Genomic DNA, 24,511 nt, shown 5'->3' with positions numbered 1-24,511 from the left:
CCAAGCCGCTGCCCCTCCGGCTCACAGCCGCTGTGGCTGGGCTTGCCCTCCCACCTCCCGCCTCCCACCTCCACAGCCTTGGCTCTGTTTCTGTCCTTGAGGCCTCTACTTAGCTCCCTTCTGTACTGCTTTGCTTCCATGTTGTCCTGTCTTCCCTCACAACTGGTATATGCAAATTAACCACCATCTTTTAGCTTCTATAATTGAAACATTGTATCTTTTGGAGCTGTTGCTTCAGGAGCTCAGAGCCGGCAGCGGCAGGCAGGGAATGTTGGAGTCCTCTGTTACTGAAGCAAGCAAACCTCATGTTCGCTTCAAGCTGCCTGACTGCCAGCTGCCATCTTGGCTGGCAGTTAATTTGCATATCTCGCTGATTAACCAATGGGAAGGGTAGCGGATGTATGGCTAATTACCATGTTTCTCTTTTATTAGATAGGATTAGTTATTCTCAAAACTCCTGATTTAGATGATACATACATAATTGTTTTAATTATTTATGACCACAATGTGTCATGTTACAAACCACTCCCTAACTTAGTGGCTTAAAATGACAACCACACTACTTCTCATAAAACTGAGATCAGCTGAGTGGATCTGCTGATTGATCCACTGGCTTGCTTTAGTGCTCTTGGCTGGGCTTGCTTTTGCTTTTGCAGTCCACTCGCAGGTTGGATGGTACCTGGTTGGTCAGGAATGACCTCGCTGAGATGGTTTGTATGTTTCACTTGGTCTTTCTTCCTCCAGTCCATCCAGATGCTTGTTCTCATACTCGATTCAGAGTTTCAAGAGGGTAAATGGAAGTGTGTAAGCTCAAATCGAGTACAGCATCACTTTCACACTATTAAACTAGTATATTCTGTTGGCTAAACCAAACCTCAAGGCCAGCACAGAGTCAATGTGGGACAGAACAATGAACTGACAGGGCAAAAGATTGTTTGATGTGGTCACACCAACAATGTAATGCATCAGTGCTATCAAGCAGCCACTTAATATAAAAACACATCTGCCTCTTTCTTAAGTTTCCTTATTTTTGTCTAGTCAACTACACATGCCTTTTCAAAAACATATTTTAAAATGACCATTTAAAAAAGAGTATAATTCTACAATGCTTTAGTTTTTTGGGTTCTATAATGAACTTACAATAACCACTTGACAAATTCCCTTTCCTTCACATTTTTTTCCATTATTTATTTCCATGAAACCTTCCAAATTCCCCTATCCTATATAAAAAAGAGGTAATATGCAAATTGACCATCACACTCTCACACAAGATGACCACCCCCCCCCCATGTGGGCACAAGATGGCTGGCAGAGGAGGGCAGTTGGGGGCGAGTGGGTCTTCAGGGGAAGGCAGCTAGGGGTGACCAGGCCAGCAGGGGAGGGAAGTTGGGGGCAACCAGGCCAGCAGGAGCAGGCAGTTAGGGGTGACCATGCCTGCAGGGGAGGGAGGGCAGTTGCGGGCAATCAGGCCAGCAGGGGAGAAGTTAAGCATCAATAAGGCTGGCAGGGGAGTGGTTAGGGGGTGATCAAGCTGGCAGGTCAAAACGGTTAGGGGGAATCAGGCAGGCAGGCAGGCGAGCGGTTGGGAGCCAGCAGTCCCGGATTGTGAGAGGGATGTCAGACTGCCAGATCCCTACAGGGATCAGGCCTAAACCGGCAGTCTGACATCCCCTGAGGGGTCCAGATTGGAGAGGATGCAGGCTGGGCTGAGGGACACCTCCCCCCACAGTGCACGAATTTCATGTACCGGGCCTCTAGTCCTATATAATAAAAGGCTAATATGCAAATTGACCGAACGGCAGAATGATCAGTTGATATGATGCACACAGACCACTAGGGGACAGATGCTCAATGCAGGAGCTATCCCCTGGTGGTCAGTGTTGCTCAGCCAAAAGCTGGGCTCATGGCTGGCAAGCACAGCAGCGGTGGCAGGAGTCTTTTCCTCTAAGGCAGAGCTCAGGGCATCCCCCGAGGGGTCCTGGACTGTGAGAGGGCACAGGCTGGGCTGAGGGCTCCCAGGCCCCAATGGATATATGTCTCTAGTTTTTTATATTTGATAAAAATAGAATTATAGTTATATTTTTGTCTGCTTCTTCTTAAAATGTGTTCTTCTTTTCTTTTATAAGTAAGCCTGCTGGGCAAATATCAGACCTAATCATCTAATAACACCTACCAGAGCGATAATTTGCATTTTAAAATTTAAATAATCACTATAACACAGTAAGCATTTCTTTTTTTTTTTTTTTTAAATATATATTTTATTGATTTTCCACAGAGAGGAAGGGAGAGAGAGATAGAGAGTTAGAAACATCGATGAGAGAGAAACATCGATCAGCTGCCTCCCGCACATCTCCCACTGGGGATGTGCCCGCAACCCAGGTACATGCCCTTGACCGGAATCGAACCTGGGACCCTTCAGTCCACAGGCTGACGCTCCACCCACTGAGCCAAACTGGTTTCGGCCAGTAAGCATTTCTTTGAAAACTACCGCATGCTCTTGAAAAGAACAGTGAGAGTATTCAGGAGAGCTATATATTGATTTCCAAACCCTCAAAAAAGGTATGGTGTTTTCTTTATTACCTAGTTTATATTTATACTGGAGGCCTGATAAACAAAAATTTGTCACTGGGGGGGGGGGGGGCGGGGGGGGTCCCTCAGCCAGTCTGCCTCCTCTCACAGTCTGGGAGCCCTCAAGGGATATCCTACTGATGGCTTAGGCCTGATCCACACAGTAGTGGGCCTAAGCCGCAGTCTGGCCTCCTTCTGCAGGAGGCGACCGAGCTGATCAGGGGAAGGCACAACCCTCATCACCCTGCTGCTGCTGCCACTGCTGGCTGCAGTGGCTGCAAGGCCTGGCTGCCTGAGCCCTGGGCCATGCAGCTGCCTGAGCCCACAGTTGTCATGAGTCCTGGGCCTCATAGCTGCTGGGGCTCAAGGATGCCTGAGCCCAAGGCTGCCTGAGCCCCAGGCCTCACAGCCACTGTGGCTTTGTCCAGATGGATGTCTGGATGGATCTTCGGAAGATGTCTGCCCTAATTAGCATATTACCCTTTTATTAGTATAGATCATTGTTTTTCAATATCACTGCTTTCTATAACATGTACTATATAATGACACCTATTAAACAAAAAAGTAAAATAGTGCCTAAGGACCTTGAAATATATTCAGTATCAAAACTGTCAACTAAGTAAAATGATCCAGTAAAATACCTATTTAAAATATAGTCTTCCAGAGTTGCAGCATCATACTGTTGGAAAGTTTTCTGCTCAGATAAACTTTCCCAAAGTATCCTGCTCCTTTTACAGTTGATTTATCATTTGTTGCTTATTATGCAGTGGCAGCCTCATAAACACACATTTTTTACATATAAGGACAGATAATCTCAAAATAAAGATTTTATTTTTCAAATAATTTGAATTGAACACATAATCATATAAATTATCAGCTGAAGATGGAGTGCTTCCATCTCCTTGCTCAATGGAAGAATTTCTGCTTCATATTTTCTTACAGTGCAATTTATGACTAAGGGAGCCTCATATTAAAAAAAACATCTTAAATAATGAGACATAGTAATTTTTAATTTTCTTGATTATATACAATTTTGTACTTTCCCAAAGTATATACAGACAAAACATATGAGGCTTTAAAGTAGGTTTCCTTTTCATTTTGTTGATGAAATTTACTGTGCAGTTTCCTTTAATGTGCAGAAACTCTTTAGTTTGATGTAGTGCCATTTATTTATTTGTGTTTCCTTAGCTACCGGAGTCAAATCCACAAAAATATTACTAAGACTGATGTAAATGCAGAGTCTGCAAATTGTACATTTGATAAGGGGTTAACATCCCAAATATATAAAGAACTCATATAACTCAACAATAATAAAACAAACAAAATAGTTTAAAAGATGGACAAAGAATGTTCAACATCACTAATTATTAGTGAAATGCAAATCAAAACCACAATGAGATATCACTTCACATCTGTTAGAATGACCATTTTCAAAAAGAAAAGATATAACAAATGTTGGAGAGGATTTCAGGAAAAGGAAGCCCTCATACACTGCTGGTGGGAATGTCAATTGGTATAGCCACTATGAAAAACAGTATGGAGATTTTTCAAAGAATTTATAATAGTAGTACCATATGATACATCGATTCCACTTCTGATTACTTATTTAAAGAATACAAAACACAAGTCTGAAAAGATATATGCACTCTTATGTTTATAGCAGCATTGTTTACAATAGCCAAGATTTACCAGTAAAACAACTTGTGTCCATCAACGGATGAATGGATAAAGAAGATCTACACTGATAAAAGACAAACATGCAAATTGACAGTACCTTCGCTATGCCTTAAGCCACGCCCACAAGCCAATCAGAGCGACTATATGCAAATTAACCCAACCAAGATGGTGGCCGGCAGCCACTGAGCTGGAGCAAGCAGGAGGCTTGGTTGCCCCAATGATGGAGGAAGCCAACTTCCTGCCTGCTGTGGCAGCTCTAAGCTCCAATCAAAGCAACAAAGTTTCAATTATAGAAGGTAAATAAACCCCAGATACCTGCTTTCAGCCGGCCATGGCCACGGAGCTAGAGCCTTGGGTTGCCCCTGGCGATGGTGGAAGCATCTGAGCTCCACTCCAGGCTACAAAGTTTCAATTATAGAAGGTAAATAAATCCCAGAATAAAAAAAGAAAAAAAGGAGAGGCTGAGAGCTTCCTTCGCCTGGGAGGCAGGCCAGCCAGAAAACGGCCTTCAGCACCTCACACAGGCTGGCCAGGCACCCCAGTGGGGACCCCCACCCTGAAGGGGTATGACCAGCTGCAAACAGTCATCAGACCCTCACCCAGGCTGGCCAGGCACCCCAGTGGCACCCCAGTGGGGACCCCCACACTGAAGGGCAAACCAGCCAGCCCCCACCTGTGCACCAAGCCTCTATCCTATATAGTAAAAGGGTAATATGCAAACTGACCCTAACAGCAGAAAGACTTGGAATGACTGGTCACTATGACACACACTGACCACCAGGGGGCAGACGCTCAATGCAGGTGCTGCCCCCTGGTGGTCAGTGTGCTCACACAGGGGGAGCTCTGCTCAGCCACAAGCCAGGCTGATGGCTGCCAGTATAGCAGTGGTGGTGGGAGCCTCTTTGTCCTCCTCAGCAGCACTAAGGATGTCCGACTGCAGCTTAGGCCTGCTCCCCTCTGGCAAGTTGACATCCCCTGAGGGCTCCCGGGCTGCCAGAGGGATGTCTGATTGCCAGCTTAGGCCCAATCCCCTGGGGAGCTGGCCTAAGCCAGCAGGTGGTCATCCCCCGAGGGGTCCCAGACTGCAAGAGGGCACAGGTTGGACTGAGGGACCCCCCCTCAGTGCACAAATTTTTGTGCATTGGGCCTCTAGTACATATATAATAGAATACTAATCTGCCATTAAAAAGAAAGAAACTTGCCATTTGCAACAGCATGGGTAGACTTTGAAGGTGTTATGCTAAGTGAAATAAGTCAGAGGGAGAAGGACAAATACAACATGATTTCAGAAATCCTATCTAATAAATAGACAAACATGGTAATTAACCGTTCCTCCGACACGCTTCCTATTGGCTAATCAGGGTGATATGCAAATTAACTGCCAATCAAGATGCTGGTTAACCGCCAACAAAATGGCAGCTAATTTGCATACTACAGGCAGGGCAGGACAGCGCCATCCCGCCTGCCCCCCTGCCATCCGGACCTGCTATCTGCAATCGGGGCGGCAGGCAGCCTGTATGGGACCTGACCCAGGGCTGGCCGGCCGGACCACAATGATCCACCACTGGACATGCCCACAAACAGCCCTCTCGCAGGGATGTGTGGCTGGCAGGTCCTAATGCACCGATCAGCCACCAGCTTAGCCCACAAACGGCCTTCCTATGGGGATCCTGGATTGGCAGGTGCTAATGCATAGATCGCAGCCACTGGCCACGCCCACAAACGGCCTTCCGTGGGGATCCCGGGTTGGTGGGTGCTAATGCACCGATCTGCCAATACGCACACCCGGGCTGCATTTGCCCTGCGCATACTATGCAGCTGGGAGAGGGGAGTGGGGCCGCTGGGAGCAGGGCAGGAACTGCCCAGGGTTTGCGTCAGGCAGCCCAGAGTGGAGTGCGAACTATCCCAACGGGTAGCTGTTTGCTCATTCACTTACTTGCTCATTCATTCACTCATTCACTCGCTCATTCATTCACTCATTCACTCGCTCATTCATTCACTCATTCACTCAATCAACAAACCCTCTCAGGTCCATGGCACCAGGCCAGGCACTGAAGTTGAAGCAGGATAAGACAGAGCTATGGCCTCAAGATGTTAGTAATTCAGTATGCAGCCAGGAGAGGGGCGCCAAGCTGCTGGGAGCAGGGTGGGAACTTTCCCGGGGTGGACTTCAGGCAGCCTGGAGAGGGGCTGGAACTTCTGTGTGTTGCCATGGCAACGTGGCAGAAGTTCCCGCCCCTTAGCTGCTTGCTCATTCACTTACTCGCTCATTCATTCGCTATTCACTCACTCATTATTCACTCACTCAGCAAACCCACTCAGGTCCCTGGCACCAAGCCAGGCACTGAATGTGAAGCAGGATAAGACAGATCTATGTCCTCAAGATGTTAGTAATTCAGTAGGGCGAAGCAGGCACATGAACGAGGCAGTTGTATGCACAGATGCACTGTACTGGGTTCGGTGAGGGCTGTAACTAACGCAGACTTTGTTCTCTTGATAAAATGGGGCCCCAGGAACCAGGCCACCCCAAGCCTGTAGGCCTTTGCCTAGGCCAGGAGTGGCTGGGGTCCAGGAACATGACAGAGGGTGCAGGTCGGGCTGAGGGGTCTGGCCCCACCCCTCACCCTCACCCCCAAGTGCACATATTTTTGTGCACTGGACTACTAGTCCTATATAATAAAAACCTAATATGCTAAGTGGTTATCCAGTTGACTGTTCAACCAATCAAAGCGTAATATGCTAATGTTATGCTAAGGCCGCTCAGCTGCTTGCTATAATGTGCACTGACTACCAGGGGACAGACAGCTGACTGGTCGACAAGTCGCTATGACTACACTGACCATCAGGGGGCAGATGCTCCTACCGGTTGGTTAGCTTGCTGCTGGGGTCCAGCTGATAGGGACTGAGCAAGATGGGCTGGACACACCCTGGTGCCTTCCTGTGGTCCCTCCCCAGCTGGCCAACCTCCTGTGTCCCTCCCCTGCCCCAATCCTGCACCGGTGGGGTCCCTTGTCGCAAAGCCTGTTTCGGCCCAGCAGTGGAATGACCAGCACTATGATGTGCACTGACCACCAGGGTGCAGACGCTCAACTCAGGAGCTGCCCCCTGGTGGTCAGTGCACTCCCACAGGGGGAGTGCCACTCAGCCAGAAGCCGGCCTCATGGCTGGTGAGTGTAGTAGTGGTGGCAGGAGCTTCTCCCACCTCCGTGGAAGTGCTAAGGATGTCTGACTGCCAACCCGGGGAGCGGGCCTAAGCCATCAGTTCGACATCCTTCAAGTGCTCCCAGACTGTGAGAGGGTGCAGGCTGGGCTGAGGGACCCTCCACTCCCTGAGCGCATGAAATTCGTGCAATGGGCCTCTAATATGGAATATAAAACAAAACAAAACAAAAACAAAGTTATAGGCGCAGACAACAGTTTGGTGGTTACCAGAAGGGAAGAGGGTGAAGGGAGGTTGGAATGGGTAAGAGGGGTTAATTGCATGGTGACGAATGGAAATTAGACCTTTTAATGATAAGTGTACTATAGTGATACAGATATTGAATTTCAATGCTGTACTCCTGAAACTTATAGTATAGTATTACAAACCAATGTTGCCTCAATTTAAAACAATGAAGCTTTATTTTATTTCCTTTTAGTTTTAACAGATACTGTCACACTATAACAAAATATAATTACTTTTCTAGAATTTAAATATTATTAATTATTTGATATATTTTGATTTTTTTGCATAAATGATCCAGTAACTATTATATAGTGATGTGAAGCCCACAAAAACACTTACATATACATAAACTAGACAGAAATAGCTATATTGTATGTACCAGCAATTCTTCAGTATAGTAAATGGGAGAATGGAATAAACACTTTTTTTTTTTTCATGTGTAAGAGGTAAGCACACCAGTCAGCGAAAGATAAATACCACATGATCTCACTCATTTGTGGATTATAGAGAACAACATAGACTGATGAAAAGGGACAGACCCAAAGACTGAGAAACAGCGATCAGGCTATCAAGCCCCAGAAGGAAAGTAGGGGAGGGCGGGGGTAAGGGGAAGAGATCAACCGAAGGACTTGTATACATGTATATAAGCCAAACCAATGGACATGGACTACGGGGGGATGGGAGCATGAGTGTGCGGGGTGAGGGGGGGAGGTTGGGGGTTAATGGGGGGGATGAGGACACATTTGTAATACCTTAACTAATAATAATAAAAAATAAATAAAATAAAATAAAAAAAATAAAAACATGAGTAGCAGCTGAAGCTACTAGACACTTAAAAAAAAAAGAGGTAAGCACAAGAGAATATCTATGTGTATGGATGCTTCTATAATGAAACTGTTACAATTAACAAGAAGCTGATTCAAAATGACTAACTTATTGTTAATATTCTAGCTATCAAGCTGCTTTACAAAAATGTATCTGATCAAAGATATAGTAGTCAAGTAGCATTATGTTATACTTGATGGAAGGAATTTTTATAGTTTCTAGAAATATGATATAATCATACTTCATAACAAGAATGATTTGTTTCTCATAAAAGAGATTTCCTACTCAATATTGTTGAAATCTACACTAATGAAATTACAGTTATGAAATTGCCTTTCATCTCTTATGAACTTAATTAAAAAATTAAAAATATTTTAATGTAATTAATTCCAGAACTAAGATATTTGGTTGTGATATTCAAGTGACAAAAAGCATGGAGATTTAAATAGGGAAATATCTACAATCAAAACACAATGGTTTACAAATACATCCTACTATGTAAATTTTGCTAGAAAGATTAGCATGGCCTTAGATGGTTTGGCTCATTGGATAGACATTGGCCTGTGGACTCAAGGGTCCTGGGTTCAATTCCACTCAAGGCCATATACCTGGGTTGCAGGCTTGATCCCCAGTGGGGGGCATAGAGGAGGCAACCGATCAATGATTCTCTCTCATTATTGATGTTTCTATCTCTCTCTCCCTCTTCCTTCCCCTCTGAAATCAATAAAAATATATTAAAAAACAAACAAACACAGCCCAACACTTTGGAACTAATCTCTCTCTATATAAAAGCCTAATATGCAAAGTGTCCCCTCAGGAGTTCAACTGACCTAGAGTTTGATTGCTTGCTATGATGTTTTCTGACCACCAGGGGGTGGAGTGGAAAGAAGGGAGGATCTGGCTGACAGCCGGCAGCCTCTAGGGACCCTACCAGTGTACAAATTTTGTGCACTGTGCCTCTAGTATTTCATAAAGATAATCATAATTATTCTATATGGTTTTAGAAAAGCCATCCATGATAATATTAAATGCTGGGGTCCAACCCCAGCGGGTCCAGGGGTCCCCAAAGGTGTGGATGGAGTCAGCAAAGAGGGAAAGACTCGGGGGCAGCGTTCAGCTGATCAGCATGGTTGGGTTCTCTTGCCTGGTTCTATTGCCAGGTTCTGTAGGTTCTCCAGCCAGGTTCGGTCGCCAGGTTCTGTCCAGGTTCTCCTGCCATGTTCTGTCTAGATTCTCCAGCCAATTTCTGTAGCCAGGTTCTGTCCAGGATCTTTTTCCATGTTCTCTCCCTAGGTTCTGTCTCTAGGTTCTGTGTAGGTTCTGTGTCCTGTTGTCTTGTTACATCTGTATTTATACCAGTTGATTCCAATCCTATCAATCTTATTCCAAAGGTTAGGGCGTTTCTTATCTCCATTCCAGGGAATAAAGATTATGTAGCTTAAGCATGATTGTTCATAGTTAAAGTGATTAATTACCGGCCTGGCACTTAGTTAAGGGGTTTCATTCCCTCCCTAACTTCAGGGGAAAATCCCTACCTGGGGAAACAACCTTTCTCAGAGAGGTGACCTTGGTTAAAACACATAGTGCCAAGAAGGTGAGCAAACATATTAAGAACAGTATGCCATATATACCAGGTCCCTTGAAACAGCAAGGATGGACCGGCTCCCGGCAGTGAAGTTGGTGTTGAGAGAAATAGCCTTAGAAAATTGAGATACCAGAATATGTACCCACAGAAACCCTAAATTGAAAAATTTGTATAAGTTTTTCTTAATACTAGGAAATGAAGAGAATAGTATATAATAAATGGCTTCGGGATTTATTTCTGAATAAAAGGCCTTATGGTAAATATGGATGTTTTAATAGAAAAAAATAAAGTTGTCACTGGTGTATGAATAATTTTAGAAAAGGATTGAGTGAGATTATTAAAAACAGTTGATCACAAGGAACTAAGTTATTTATTTGATGTTTTTGTTAAATTATTAGGTAATACTTTTTAAAGTTACTATATTTTGTTAAATTATTAGATATAATTTTGTTAAACAATAGATATTAAATTTTATCTAGCTAATAGTGCCAGACACATACTTGTTCCTTAGCAACTATTTGGTGAATGAATAACTAACTAATACAATTTTAATTATCAATAAATAGTTATTAATTTCTTGATAATTTTAACTAGCCTTTATGTGGAATATCTTATTCTTATAAGACTCTAATAATCAGTTTGTTCAACTCTGGCTAATTCAAAAATATTCATTATTTTGTATCCATTTAAAGCAGTGGTTCTCAACCTTCTGGCCCTTAAAATACAGTTCCTCATGTTGTGACCCAACCATAAAATTATTTTCATTGTTACTTCATAACTGTAATGTTACTACTGTTATGAATCATAATGTAAATATCTGATATGCAGGATGGTCTTAGGCATCCGCTGTGAAAGGGTCGTTCGACGGCCAAAGGGGTCGCCACACACAGGTTGAGAACCGCTGAATTTTAAAGCAAGGTAAACTCTTGAGAATAGTCTATTATTTTAATGTAAACATTACCAAAAAGCCTTTCATAAGTAGTTGTAGTAAGTGGTACCTAATAACCTAGGTGGTTAATGATGCTATTAGATGACATATTCCCTTTATATTTATAATCTGTAGTAGTTTCTATAAATGTTAGTGATTGTTGCTTTGGAGGGGGGGCGCATATATTTTCACTCTTTTTAAGCTCTGCTACTAAGGTGTATAGTGTTATTGTGATAAGATGTCCTCCAGACTGCTAAATCTTACTAATTGGTCATTGTGTTATTCTTATGGTCCATAAAGGTCTTATAAAGACTATTGCTTTTCATCTTTAAGTATATATTTCTTCATGAGCTGGTAGAGGACGGTTGGAAAATGAAGCAGTGAGACTAGGAGAATAATGTTGTTCTTTGTAGTTCCAATTTCACATGAGTAGTATTTAGAGAAATCAAAGTAGAATGTTGGTTTACTTCTGAGAGAGAGGCATTTATAATACAAACTAGAGGCCTAGTGCACAAAATTCATGCACTCGGGGGGGGGGGGGAAGCGGGGAGGAGAGCCCAGCTCGGCCTGCACCCTCTCGCAGTCCAGGAGCCCTCAGGGGATGTCTGACTGACGGCTTAGGCCCACTCCCTGCAGGGAATGGGCCTAAGCCGTCAGTCAGACATCCTTTGCACTACCACGGAGGTGGGAGGGGCTCCCGCCACCGCCACTGGGCTCATCAGCTATGAGCCCTGCTTCTGGCTGAGCGGTGCTCCCCCTCTGGGAGCACACTGACCACAAGGGGGCAGCTCCTACATTGAGTGTCTGCCTCCTGGTGGTTAGTGCATATCATAGTGACCGGTTGTTCCACCTGCTGTTTGGTCAATTTTCATATTAGCCTTTTATTATATAGGATTCTCACACTCAACAAACTAGTGAAATAACTGTGTGTATGGACTTCTTTAGCAATGCTTACCATAGCATTTGTGGATCTGCCTATAACTCCATTTATCAGTATCTGACTCAGGCCACATTGTGAGGTTCTCAGTTGTAGACAAACTCTCATTCTTCTTTGTATCACCATCAAAAGGAAAAGGGCTTAATCTATAGGAGCCATTATGTTAAATTTTGTTAATGTTAATTAAATTTATTTACCATGTTCTTATAAATGATTTATACTTTTTAAAATTTTCCATGATTGCTTTGAAAAATTATTTGGGGGTTTCCTCTTTGGACTTACTTTCTAAAATATTTTATTATCTAAATATAGGTTATTTTTATTTTATCCTTTATAGTAGGCATAAAATACTTTTGGAATTCTAATGTAAGTTTAAGAAGAATCTAAAAATCTTTCTTAATGCTTCAGTATCTTCCTTAATATTTGTTCTTAAATGGCATGACACAGAAAATATTTACTGAGAGCCTAGTATGTGTAAGGTCTTATATTAAGGACTAGAGGCCTAGTTCACAAAAATCCATGCACTGGGGGAGGATTTCTCAGCCTGGCCTGCACCCTCTTGCAGTCCAGGACCCCTCAGGGGATGTCTGCCTGCTGGGTTAGGCCCGATTCTGTTGGGGTCCAACCCCAACAGGTTCAGGGGTCCCCAAAGGTGTGGATGGGGTCGGTGAAGAAGGAATGACATGAAGGCAGCGTTTAGTTGATCATCATAGCCAGGTTCTGTCTGCCAGGTTCTCTCCAGCTTCTCCAGCCAGGTTCTCCAGCTAGGTTCTCCATCCAGGTTCTAGCCAGGTTGTCCAGCCAGGTTGTCCAGCCAGGTTCTATCACCAGGTTCTCTCCAGGATCTTTTGCCATGTTCTCTCCCTAGGTTCTGTCTCTAGGTTCTGTGTCCTGTTGTCTTGTTACATCTGTATTTATACCAGTTGATTCCAATCCTATCAATCTCTATTCCAAAGGTTAGGGCGTTTCTTTTTTTTTTTTTTTTTTTTTTTTTTTTAAATATATTTTATTGATTTTTCACAGAGAGGAAGGGAGAGAGATAGAGAGAGTTAGAAACATCGATGAGAGAGAAATATCGATCAGCTGCCTCCTGCACATCCCCCACCGGGGATGTGCCCGCAACCCAGTCACATGCCCTTGACCGGAATCGAACCCGGGACCTCTCAGTCCGCAGGCTGACGCTCTATCCACTGAGCCAAACCGGTTTCGGCGGTTAGGGCGTTTCTTATCTCCATTCCAGGGAGTAAAGATTTAAGTGTGATTGTTTGTAGTTAAAGTGATTAACTACCCACCTGGCACTTAGTTAAGGAGTTTTATCCCCTCCCTAACTTCAGGGAAAAATCGCTACCTGGGGAAAGAACCTTTCTCAGAAAGGTGACCTTGGTTAAAACACATAGCACTAAGGGGAGCAAACATATTAAGAACAGTATGCTATATACACCAGGTCCCTTGAAACATATGCTGTGCAGATGTTTCTTTCCTGCAGCAACTGTGTCAAGCAGCAAGGATGGACCAGCTCCCGGCACGATTCCCCCAGGGATCAAGCCTAAGCTGGTAGTCAGACATCCCTCCTGTAGTCCGGGGCTCTCACAGTCAGGGCCCCCTTGCTCCTTACTGCCTGCCTGCAGTGGAGGCGGAAGAGGCTCCCACCACTGCCGCTGCACTTGCCAGCCGTAAGCCTTGCTTCTGGCTGAGCAGTACTCCCCCTGTAGGAGTGCACTGACCACCAGGAGGCATCTCCTGCATTGAGTGTCTGCCCCCTGATGGTCAGTGCACATTATAGCGACCAGTCATTCCACTGTTTGGTTGATTTGCATATTAGGGTTTTATTATATAGGATTAGGTACTTTGAAATATACTACAATAAACATAATTCATATACTATCTTTAGCAGAACCTCTGAGAACATGGTCTGGAACTGATCTGAAAGAGGTGTGAATGTGTGTGGAAGACAGTGACTGGGGTGGTGCATTGGGTGAGAGAAAATAAATACTGTTACAACTTTTATCATGGTAGAAAGAGTGACTCCTTAATGAGCTTTTGTTACACTTACATTATTTGGTGTGTCTATGAACAAGTCCTTTCATAGTATAAAACTAAAATAGAACAAAAGAAACTATTATAATTTTTAAGCAAAAGGACTTAAGCAGGGGATCTGTAGCTATTGCTGGTAGATGTGTGCCAATCTCAAGAAATGGCAGATATATTGGCTTACTTTGCTGAAGAACAACAGTACATAATAGCCACAGTCTGCTTATCCCATCTGTTGTCCATGAGATGAAAATCCATTACAAGTAGTGATCAGCATTATTGGGTTCCATGTTGAGGATTTTTTTATGCTTTCCCAAAATGTTAAGAAATATAAAACAAATCAGGCTGAAAGAAAATGTATTTGATTAGACCTAATTAGTGGGCAGTCAAGTCTGGGATGTTTTTTAAATGTTATTATTCTTGATGGGCTATCTAGGGCAGCTGGAAATGCATAATAAGAGTGGGAAACTGAGTGTTATAAACAAAGCTGAAATTAAGTAAACAACTTAAATAACTGAACCACCTGACAAAACTGATGGTTCTGGGCTCAACCATTTGAACTGATAGCAAAAGAAAATAATTTTGATGGGGAGGACATAATTAAAAGATGCCAAAGAATAGGATAAGCTAAATTTAGTCTTGATATTTAACTGAGGATTTAGAAAAGGTGACAAATCTGAGAGGTGTCAATGAAAAAGGAACTGATTAAACTGATGTTATAAACTAAGTAAAAATCACTTCAGATTAAGGGAGCTAATTTGTATTTCATGCCTTGTTTTAGAGCTGTCTGTCTATAAAAATGTACACATTTTAAACAGAATACTTGTGAAGCTTTCAGGAGAGTGGACTATCTGAGTCAATCCCTGTCCTCTGTTCAGAAAGTTTATTTACTTCTTCAGAAAGTATCATATATTTGTGCCTATAGTAGATCAATGTGAAGTATTTCATTATGTCGTTTTAATAGAAATGAGATGTCCCTGATTCTGGGGACTTCTATAGTTTTATTTCTGCTTTTTTCCCTTTTGGTGTCTGTACTAGTTCTAAAATTATATAGACATAGATTGATGTCTCTCTCTCTCTCTCTCTCTCTCTCTCTCTCTCTCTCTCTCTCTCTCATCAATAAAAAGTTTAAAAATAAAAGCATTCTTACTGATTAATCTATTTTTCATTTTATTTATTTTTCTTCATTCATTTAACATTTAGAATGAAATTATTTTATTTTGTATTAGGCTGAACAATGGGTCAATTGTATAATTATATACTTCTAGAGGCCTGATGCACAATTCATGCATGGATGAGGTACCTAGGCCTGGCCAGCGATCAGGGCCGATCAGGGCTGAGCTGATCAGTCTGCTGGCAGTGGGGAGGAATGAGGTGTGGGAGGTTGGCCACTGGCCCCAAGGAGGAAGCTGGCCCTCACCCCCTCCCCCGGAAAAGGAGCCATGTCTTCTGCCACGCAGCCCCGGTTCCCTGTCTCAGACCGGGGCCCAAAGGCCCAGGCAGGGTCAGGAAAGGAGGTGACAGTCGCCGTACCGGGCATGGAAGGAATGGCCTCCGGCTGCCAATGCTACTGATCAGCTGCAGACGGTTGGCTGTGGGAGCACACTGACCACCAGGGGGCAGCTCCTGTGTTGAGCTGGTGGTCAGTGCACATCATAGCAACTGGTCGATGGGTCCTTCCAATTGTTCGGTCTTAATGGTTGCTTAGGCTTTTATATATATAGATTCTCTATTTTAGTGTAAAAGTTAATCCATTGTAGAATCATTGTTCTTCAATTTTGTTTAATATTAAATTCCGTAAAAGTGACATATATGTTTAATTCCATAGTGTACTTTAAAAGCAAAAAGAAAATGCCTTTCAATGCTTCTAAGCATAGCATATTATCATTACTCACTTAATTTTGTTTCTTATTCATTATATTCAATTGATTTCAAATGTTAGCAATAATTCTTAAAATATGAATTAAAACACTGAATGAGAAACAATACCTATAAAGTACAAGATTAAACACCTACTACTAAAGCCAATGGAACTCAGATTGTGCAATCATTGTATTAGTGTTTGATTACTTCTATAACAATTTACCATAAACTTGGTGGCTTAAAACAACACAAATTTTGTCTTATAGCTCTGAACGTTAGAAGTCCTTAATGAGTGAAATGGGACAAATATCAGGTGTTGGCAGGCTGCTTTCCTCCTGCAGGCTCTAGAAGTAAATCCATTTCCTCCCCTTTTTCTTTTTCTTTTTCTTTTCCTTTTTCTTTTCCTTTTCCTTTTTCTTTTCCTTTTCCTTTTCTTTTCCTTTTCCTTTTTCTTTCCTTTTTCTCCCCTTTTCTTGGCCTTTCAGCAATGATAGCATCCCTACCTCTGCTTCTGTTGTCACATCTTCTCTGACACTGACCCTCCTGCTTTCCTCTTATAAGAACTCTTATGATTACATTGAGCTCACGGGGATAATCCAATACAATCTCTTCATCTCAAAATGTTTTAATTTAATCACATCTAAAAGCCTCTTTTACTCTGTAAAATAATATATTCATACATTCTGGCGATTAGGATGTGGGCATCTTTGGGGCTTGTTATTCCGTCTAACCCAGTTACTTAAAGAAGTGGTGAAAGTAACTAACCAGCTTCTAGGCTCAGGTTTTGTAAAACTAATTCCAGAGTCTAACTGTTGACCCACCTTACCTGATTAACAGTATTTGGACTTCTAACCTCTGATGAATGGCAGTACTTTAGACAGTCTTGCACTCATGTTTGTTCTTGGCTTCTTTTATTTGGGGGATCATGATAGCTAGGTTGGCAGGAAGAGACAGAGTCACAAAACAGTGAACCTGCACAGAAATGTCATAGTACAAATAGAAGGCATAGTTATCAGTCTATTCCACGTGTTGCCCAAAGAGATTCCAGAGGACATAAGAAAACTTTTAGGATCCATGTGATCATCAGATTACTCCGTGTGCCCCCGATTCGGTATCTTTCTCTGCCTAATGTCTCCTGGAATTAATTTGGCTCTATAGCTCTGGCTCCTTTGATTGCCATTCTCATTCAGAACTCCAAACACCTCTAGCAGATTTTTATAAATAAACTGCCTTCACAGGCATAATGTGGATGAGAGAATTGAGTCTAGGCTGGCCCTGGGGATATGTTTACCCACCACCACTTTAGTCTCAGAATACATCCTGGCTGCCCTGTAAATGCCCCCGCACAAGACCCCTCCTGAGAGAGAGAAGCCGCCACTGACAGCTGAGGACAAACGTCAAAAGCTTTTGATGTTCTATGTGCAAATTACATTTTGAATGACAAGTAAAAAACCCACTTTTTTCAGTTATTGTTGCTTTTCCAAAAAGTCCATGCTTACAGAGGAAGCCCTGCAAAGCTGCAAAGAGAAACGAGCTCAAATCTTATAAGGATATGAAGTGCATATATCCTCTCCCAGAATAATTAAAAGTGGTCGTCTTAATGAACAATTTCAGGAACTGCATGCGCAGGAAGATAGAGTTGAGGATGACTACAGTCTGAACAATATGGGAAAGGGGAGCTGTCATTAAAAAGAATAGTACAAAATGCTTTTGCAAATTTTACAAAAATATGTGGTCATATCAAATATTGATAGAACCTTTCTCAGGAGTCTACAGAAAACAAAGGGTTGTGAGGCTTAAACTTCATTATTTTGACAGTAATTGTATCCCTAGATATGCATTTCCCACTACTTGAACTTATTCCCTTGCTTGCTCAGTACATAGTGGAAAGTAATAAATGTTTACCAAATACCTTCTATTATCTTTCTTACTTTTCCTTTTTCTAAAGAATCCATCCATTACACTGGCATTGCTCCATTGCCTGAGGGTGATATTCCTTTTTATTGTTTCCAGCAGCAAAAACAGACTCTTCTTCTTTACTCTCATCCTTCAAACTACACTAGTCAAGATAATTGTCAGCTCCTCACCCAGAGAAATAAGCTAAAGCTGGATTCCCTTAGGCCCTAAGATAGCCAGTGTTCGCTGACACTGATGCTACGTATTAGCATCGCCCACCTAGCAAATGCCTTAAATGTATAATTTTATGCTGATCTCAGAGGCACAGTTATTGACCGGGAACCTTTCAATTTCTGAGTTTTGGGGATGATTGATTACTCTACTTCTTTACCACCCTGCCTGAGAATTGGCCATAATTGAAGATCACATTAGGATTAATGTGACATTAACACCTGAATGTAAACTGTTTTGAAACAATCAATTTACTATATATTCTTAATTATTATCATGAAGAAACTAGTATGTGGAGCTGTTCTTGTGAGATGATAAAAGAAATTATTAAGGGGAAAAGAAAAGAAAACATGGTTCCATTTTTAATTGGATGGGTTTCTATGTTTAAAAAGGCTTAGGTGTGTTTACAATTAAAAGAAGCTCAGACAGAAGTTATAGTTTAGGATCAGGTTTTTGTTTTTTTCCTAATTTAAAAAGGGAAAATTAAGAAAAATATTTTTGGTTTCCTTTAGGCTTTAATTTATTCTCTTTTATCGTCTTTAAATGTAGTGATGTTTACAATCCCTCCTTGAATGAAGTCCTGTGATTATTTTGTGGAAGTAGAAGACTCATTACATTTTTAAGGCAATGGGGGATAGAGGAAAGTATCTGCATTAAGTTAAAAAAAAAAAGCCATTTTCTACTCAGCTCTCTACTTAAATGCCACAGAAGCAAAGAACAATGATAATAAAATCTGGTGCATATGATGCATGAGGACATTGAGTTAGAAAATGTGGATATGATAAAGCTCTTAATAAGACAGTTGGCTTATCTGAAGAATGAGGTTAAAAATATAGTGTGCCTCCTTATCCAAGGCTTTATTTTCCTCATTTTCAGTTACCTACAATCAACCAAGTTCTGAAACTATTAAACAGAAAATTCCAGAACTCAATAATTTATAAGTTTTAAATTGCATGGGTTCTGATAGAGTGATGAAATCTTGTGCAGTCATACCTCCACCTCCCAGGACATGATTCATCCCTTTGTCCCTAGTATTCATGCTGTCCATACTTCCTGCCCATTAGGCACTCTGTAGCCCTCTTAATTAGCAAGTCAGCTGTCACGGTACCGTAGTGCTTGTGTTCAAGTAACTCTTACTTTACTTTAATAATGTTTCATTCACTTCATCTCATCATGTAGGCATTTTATTATTTCACATCATAATGAGAAGGGTGTGTATAGTACAATAAGATAATTTGAGCTAGAGAGACATCATTTACTGATCAATGTCATCTAAGGATCACAATAGGATGTGAAATTTTGTTTTTATATGTGTTTTTTCTCTCTACAAAGTAGTTTAGTTAAAGCTTGGGGTATGTAAATTATTTTTCTTCAGATGTCTTCTATAAATTGGATATTAAAACATTACCACATTAAAATTGTGTGCATGATTTCTTATGATTATCTGGCAATTGATTTAAATGAACTTGGGATACTAAGTAGTAAGAGAAAGATTGGCAGCTGTTTTATAATCATCCCCTCCACCTTCCTCCTCCAAGGACACAAGGAATAAGAGAAAGAAGAAAGAAATGGTAGAGAAAAGGTCAGCCTTCCTGTGTATGTATCAGACTTCCAGTAGAAAGGTAATGGAAAATCATGATCTATAGAATGCTTTAGGGTATCTCTCTGGTCAGTCAAAGTTGCTGATCATAATAAACTTGAACTGTAACCATTTATGGGACATAATCCACTGATAAATGTTAGTGCCAGCTTTATAATTATCAGAGTATTAAATGAATATATTTTATAACTCAAATAATTTGCTTTGTGGAAGTGATTTCTTGCCTAAATTGCTTAGAAATTTCATCTGTCAAATTTGGAGCAGGGTATGTCCTAGCAGGGCAAGGAAGAATTTGGAGAGCTGCATTGATGATCTCAGATTTATTTACTGGCTAAGGATATTGTTGTCTAATGAGTGGGTTTAAATTGAGTCTTCACTTATTTCCTATTAAATTCTTCACCTTGTCTGATGCTAAATTTTCTTATTTTTCTGAAAATTTTCAAGTCTACTTAGCTAGTTCACCATGAAAAAAAAGGTATTTAATATTGAAATACATCTGCTTTTCTGTCTCTATAAATATTGATATTTTAATGTTCCATTCTTTCTAATCTAACCACTGTATTTCTTCATTTTTCAATAAAAATTTGTCAAGCATTATGTTGAGAGTTAGAGCTGTATTAGCAAAGAATACAGATTCTTTGCCTAATAACATGGGGTTATAGTGTAGTAACAATATAGATTTTCATGTAATATAGCAATTCATAAAGTATCTATAATTTGCTACCCTCTAACCTAATATAGAGAGTTAGGAACATTTTTCTTAATGAGGTGCTATCTAAGGCGAGACTTGAGTATCAGGCAAAGAAGAAAGGAAGATGAAGAAGATAGCTACAGACAAAGGGAATAGCATGAGTGAAGGCCCTGAATACTTTTAAGAACTGAAAGAAGGTCACATGGCAGAAATTAAGGAGATAATATGGTAATGAGGAGCTAGGAAGGCTATATTAGCCATTATAAAGAACTACAGCCTTTAATCTAAGACAAAACACTATGAAAGGGAGTGTGCATTGTTTTAAATGAAATATTGCCATCTTCTTTATTTTTACAAATGTCTGAGGTAGGAAAACAAGGCTTCCCAGCTCAGGGCAGCTCCAACAATGACCCTCAAGGGTTGATCGTGGCCTCCAGTCTTGGCTGAGGAGAAAGGAAACCGCCTGTATTCCTATGGAAGAGAAGCCCTACCACCTTAATTTCCAAATTCAAACCTTTACCTGGGTTTTTGTAGTAATTCCCTCCACCTCCATCCAAGAGCTTAGACCATCAGTCATCTTCTCTTTCACTCTTATCTTCAAATCCTGCTTACATATCCACTCTTTTCCCTATCAGATATCCCTTGTCATATCCGAACTATAGAATTCCTTTTTTTTTTTTTTTTTTAGCTTAAACACATTCTCCTGTCCTTTATTGACAGATGTCTTAAAATACAATGTGCACTATGCTACAGGACAATTTTTATAAGAATTACATGCAGAAGACCCATGATTTAAACCTTATTCCAAGTCACTGTAGTATTAGTGTTTTTTTACAAATCATTGATGAATAGATGGAAACCTAGTATTGCATCAATCACTGAATGCATTACTAACGTGTCCTCTGAATTAAAATTTTAGCTTATTTGCAAATGAGCTATCCACTCCACAGATTATCAAGAATCATTTAACAATAAATAGCATGATTCTTTCTTCAATAAATATTTATTAGGAATTGCTAGGAGTGAGATGGAAATAGAGATGAAGTAAAAAATAATGTCAGTTCTCCATTAAGAAACTTGGAGGTGCTTGTGGTGCCAGTAGGGAAAAGGGAATACAGATAAGAAGTATGTAAATAAATATGTGCTAATTTTATATTATAATTCCTACTAAAAAGTGATTTCAAACTATAAAGTAGTTAAAATTTATGCATTAGTTCATTCACTTATTTGGCATTTGTCTATATGGCATGTGCTCTGTGAGTTTACTGTGTTCAGTAGGAAATGTCAGTAAGAGAGAGTGTCCTGACCTTAACGAGCTCAAGTTCTTGAGGAAGTAGTAAGTGAACTGATAAACTGCTTTAGGATGAGGCAGGTGATAGAACAGAATGGGGAGCTAACCACTGGAGGAGAGACTTGATGTACTTAAAGGAATAGAGGCAAGATGTTATGAAGGAGGTAAAATCTAGGGAGCTGAATTTTAAAAGTAAATGAGTATAAGGCTATTACAGGTTAGCTGCAGTTTTCCAAGCTGAAGGATTAGCATGTGTAAATGGATAAATGAGGAAGAGTTCAGCATGTGATCGAGTCAGGCTAGTTCAGTGGCTGGGACAACGAACATTTGAGTAGCGGGGAGGCAGAGGACTAGAGAACACACACAAAAGAGGCAGGGGGCAGGAGTGGGGTGGAGGGGGATAATGGAGGGAAAAAGGGGGATGGGTGTAATATTTTCAACAATAAAGATAAATTAAAATAAAAAGAAATACCCATGAGCTCACTTAGCCCTCTATTCCAAAGTAAGGCTATTTTTTATTTATTACCAAGATTAAGTTATTAGCCTTAATTCAGCTATTCAACTCAGCTAGATTATCAAATAAATTAGATAAATTTATAGTATAATTAACTACTTATCCCATTACCTTTCACAATGAAATCACGCCTACAATTAACTAATTAAACAGAATTAGTCTTTTCAGGGAACACATAACCACATTTTTTTCTCTCCTTGGAATTAATGAAACTTCCCTTTCAACAATGTGTATTTCATCACCCAAACTCTCAAATTCCCACTGGGCAGCAGGATATTAGTATTTGAATATTTATGTTGATGCCGAAGCATCGTCAGTGATTGTGTTTTCTGTGATAAAAGTAACAGTAAGAACAACCATTTCTTATGCATTATAAGTTTGCTGCCTACCACCAGGACCCTTAGGGAAAAAATTCCATTAAAGCAAATCAAATTAATAAATGTGCATCTAGCCACAGCAGTGGCATTTATCATTTTAAAATTATATTATTCACCTTATATGGTAGAAATGCAGTTATTGTTATAGATCACCACAAGATCAATGTCTCTAGTTTCAAAAATATGTCTCTTTTGGCTTCAAATTAATCTGATAGTAGGAGTCCGGTATTACTTCAGTTTACTAGTATGAAAATATGTCCATGAATATTTATTCATGAGCATCAACTTCTCAATTTAGACAATTAGCTTTTAGTATAGTTTCTTTCATTTTACTTGGCTACTATCCATTATTACTTTGCATTTACACAGTAGCTTTTCTCTAAGGAGCCTAAAGTACTGCAGTTTAATTGTCCAAAAGAAATAGTGTCAGGGTAGAAGGAAGGGAGGTAGAAAAATGTGTTTCCTGATTGTCTTAGGGAATTGGGAGATACTTAATTTTAATTCTGGCGTTAAGCCCAGACAGTGAGGCTGTGTCTACACAAGTAAGGTTGTGTGTGAGATTTCTAAATTTTGCTTCCATGAGCAAATGTACATGGAGTCCCACTTCAAGAAATTCACAGTGGTAGTCTATCTAAGCCAGAGGTTCTCAACCTGGGACTATGTTTATCTTCTCCCCATCTTCCCCGCTCTGGGGAAATTTGACAATGTCCTGAGTTACTGTGGGGGTGGGGAACCGTGCTACCAGAATCTTGTGGCTAGAGGCCAAGGATGCTGCTAAAAAATCCTACAATGCATAGAATAACCCCTATAAGAGGAATTATCTAGGCCAAAATTAGAAACCCTGATAAGCCTTAATATTGCATACATTATCAATTTCTCTGGTATTTACTGAAAACATCTAACACCATATAATAGGAACAGTTGCTAAGTATAATTCTCACTTATAATAGGGAGAATTTTCAGACATGGTAGAACTGTACCCTTGATTCAGAAATAAAATCAATTGGGATTCTAGATTTCTGTCATGCATCTAAAGCAGTGGTTCTCAACCTTCTGGCCCTTTAAATACAGTTCCTTATGTTGTGACCCAACCATAAAATTATTTTCGTTGCTACTTCATAACTGTAATGCTGCTACTGTTATTGAATCATAATGTAAATATCTGATATGCAGGATGGTCTTAGGCGACCCCTGTGAAAGGGTCATTTGACCGCCAAAGGGGTCGCGACCCACAGGTTGAGAACCGCTGATCTAAAGTAATAAAGGAAGTCTTTTTCTGATTTCCATTCTATCCGGAGAGTCTGAAACCCTTCCTATCTGTGTCTGGAGTTTGTAACTTTTGTTCCCAAAGTTAACCCTCGCGAGGGCTAGGAGGGCCTCTTCTTTCCAGTGAACACAATTGTCTCTAATTTGTTTTCACACCTCCCCCCCCCTCCCCGCCCCCCGCCCCCCGACCCCGAGAAATCCAGTACCTTCCTTAATATGTCCAAGAAGAGAAATGCACTGGAACTGAATTTTTTGTAGGAAAAAAATATTGGCCCAGACATGTGCACAAAATAATCATAAAACTAGAGAACTTTCTCTTCTGTTTTATTTTTGTCACCGTTAGCAGAACTTAGTGATCAACCAGTAACATGGCTGAGAGTACTTGAAATCTTTCAGTACTCTAAATATAGTACAATACAATATGATGCAATATAATTTCACAAAGCACAATTTACATTTTACTTTTGTCCTTATCTTGCTAAGGCTCTTTCAAACTTCCTCCAAAGTTCTCTACTCCTGGAATAGGTTTCCAAAATGGGAAATGATGGAGAGGGCAGAGGGGCACTTTAATATATATTCTGTCAGTCGGCTGTAAGTCAGAACTGTTCCTGTCACACTGTGACATTTGATTACACCAACTACAGATATGTCAAGTCATTTGCTACTGGCATTTGTAATTTTATTCCTCTTCCTCTTACTAATATCAGTTTCCTAAACTATGCTGGCCCCTGTGCTAAGAACAATTTCTATTTCATCCCAATGTCATTAGAGAATACACCAGGCACT

General features: G+C 40.8%; 1 non-coding gene and 1 pseudogene across 1 annotated transcript; both read right to left on the bottom strand.

The window, feature by feature from the left end:
* LOC132226600 (phosphatidylinositol 3-kinase regulatory subunit beta-like) overlaps nt 1–24,511 on the bottom strand; it is a 93,094-nt pseudogene that overhangs the window by 49,968 nt on the left and 18,615 nt on the right.
* LOC132229058 (small Cajal body-specific RNA 20) lies at nt 20,633–20,764 on the bottom strand. The gene has a single exon (XR_009451625.1). It is a non-coding gene; the product is annotated as a small Cajal body-specific RNA 20 (non-coding RNA).

This window comes from Myotis daubentonii, chromosome 2 (genome assembly GCF_963259705.1).
Source record: "Myotis daubentonii chromosome 2, mMyoDau2.1, whole genome shotgun sequence".
In the NCBI taxonomy this organism is placed as follows: Eukaryota; Metazoa; Chordata; class Mammalia; order Chiroptera; family Vespertilionidae; genus Myotis; species Myotis daubentonii.
The sequence above is the reverse complement of the archived record's forward strand: the minus strand, read 5'-3'. Positions and strand labels throughout refer to the sequence as shown.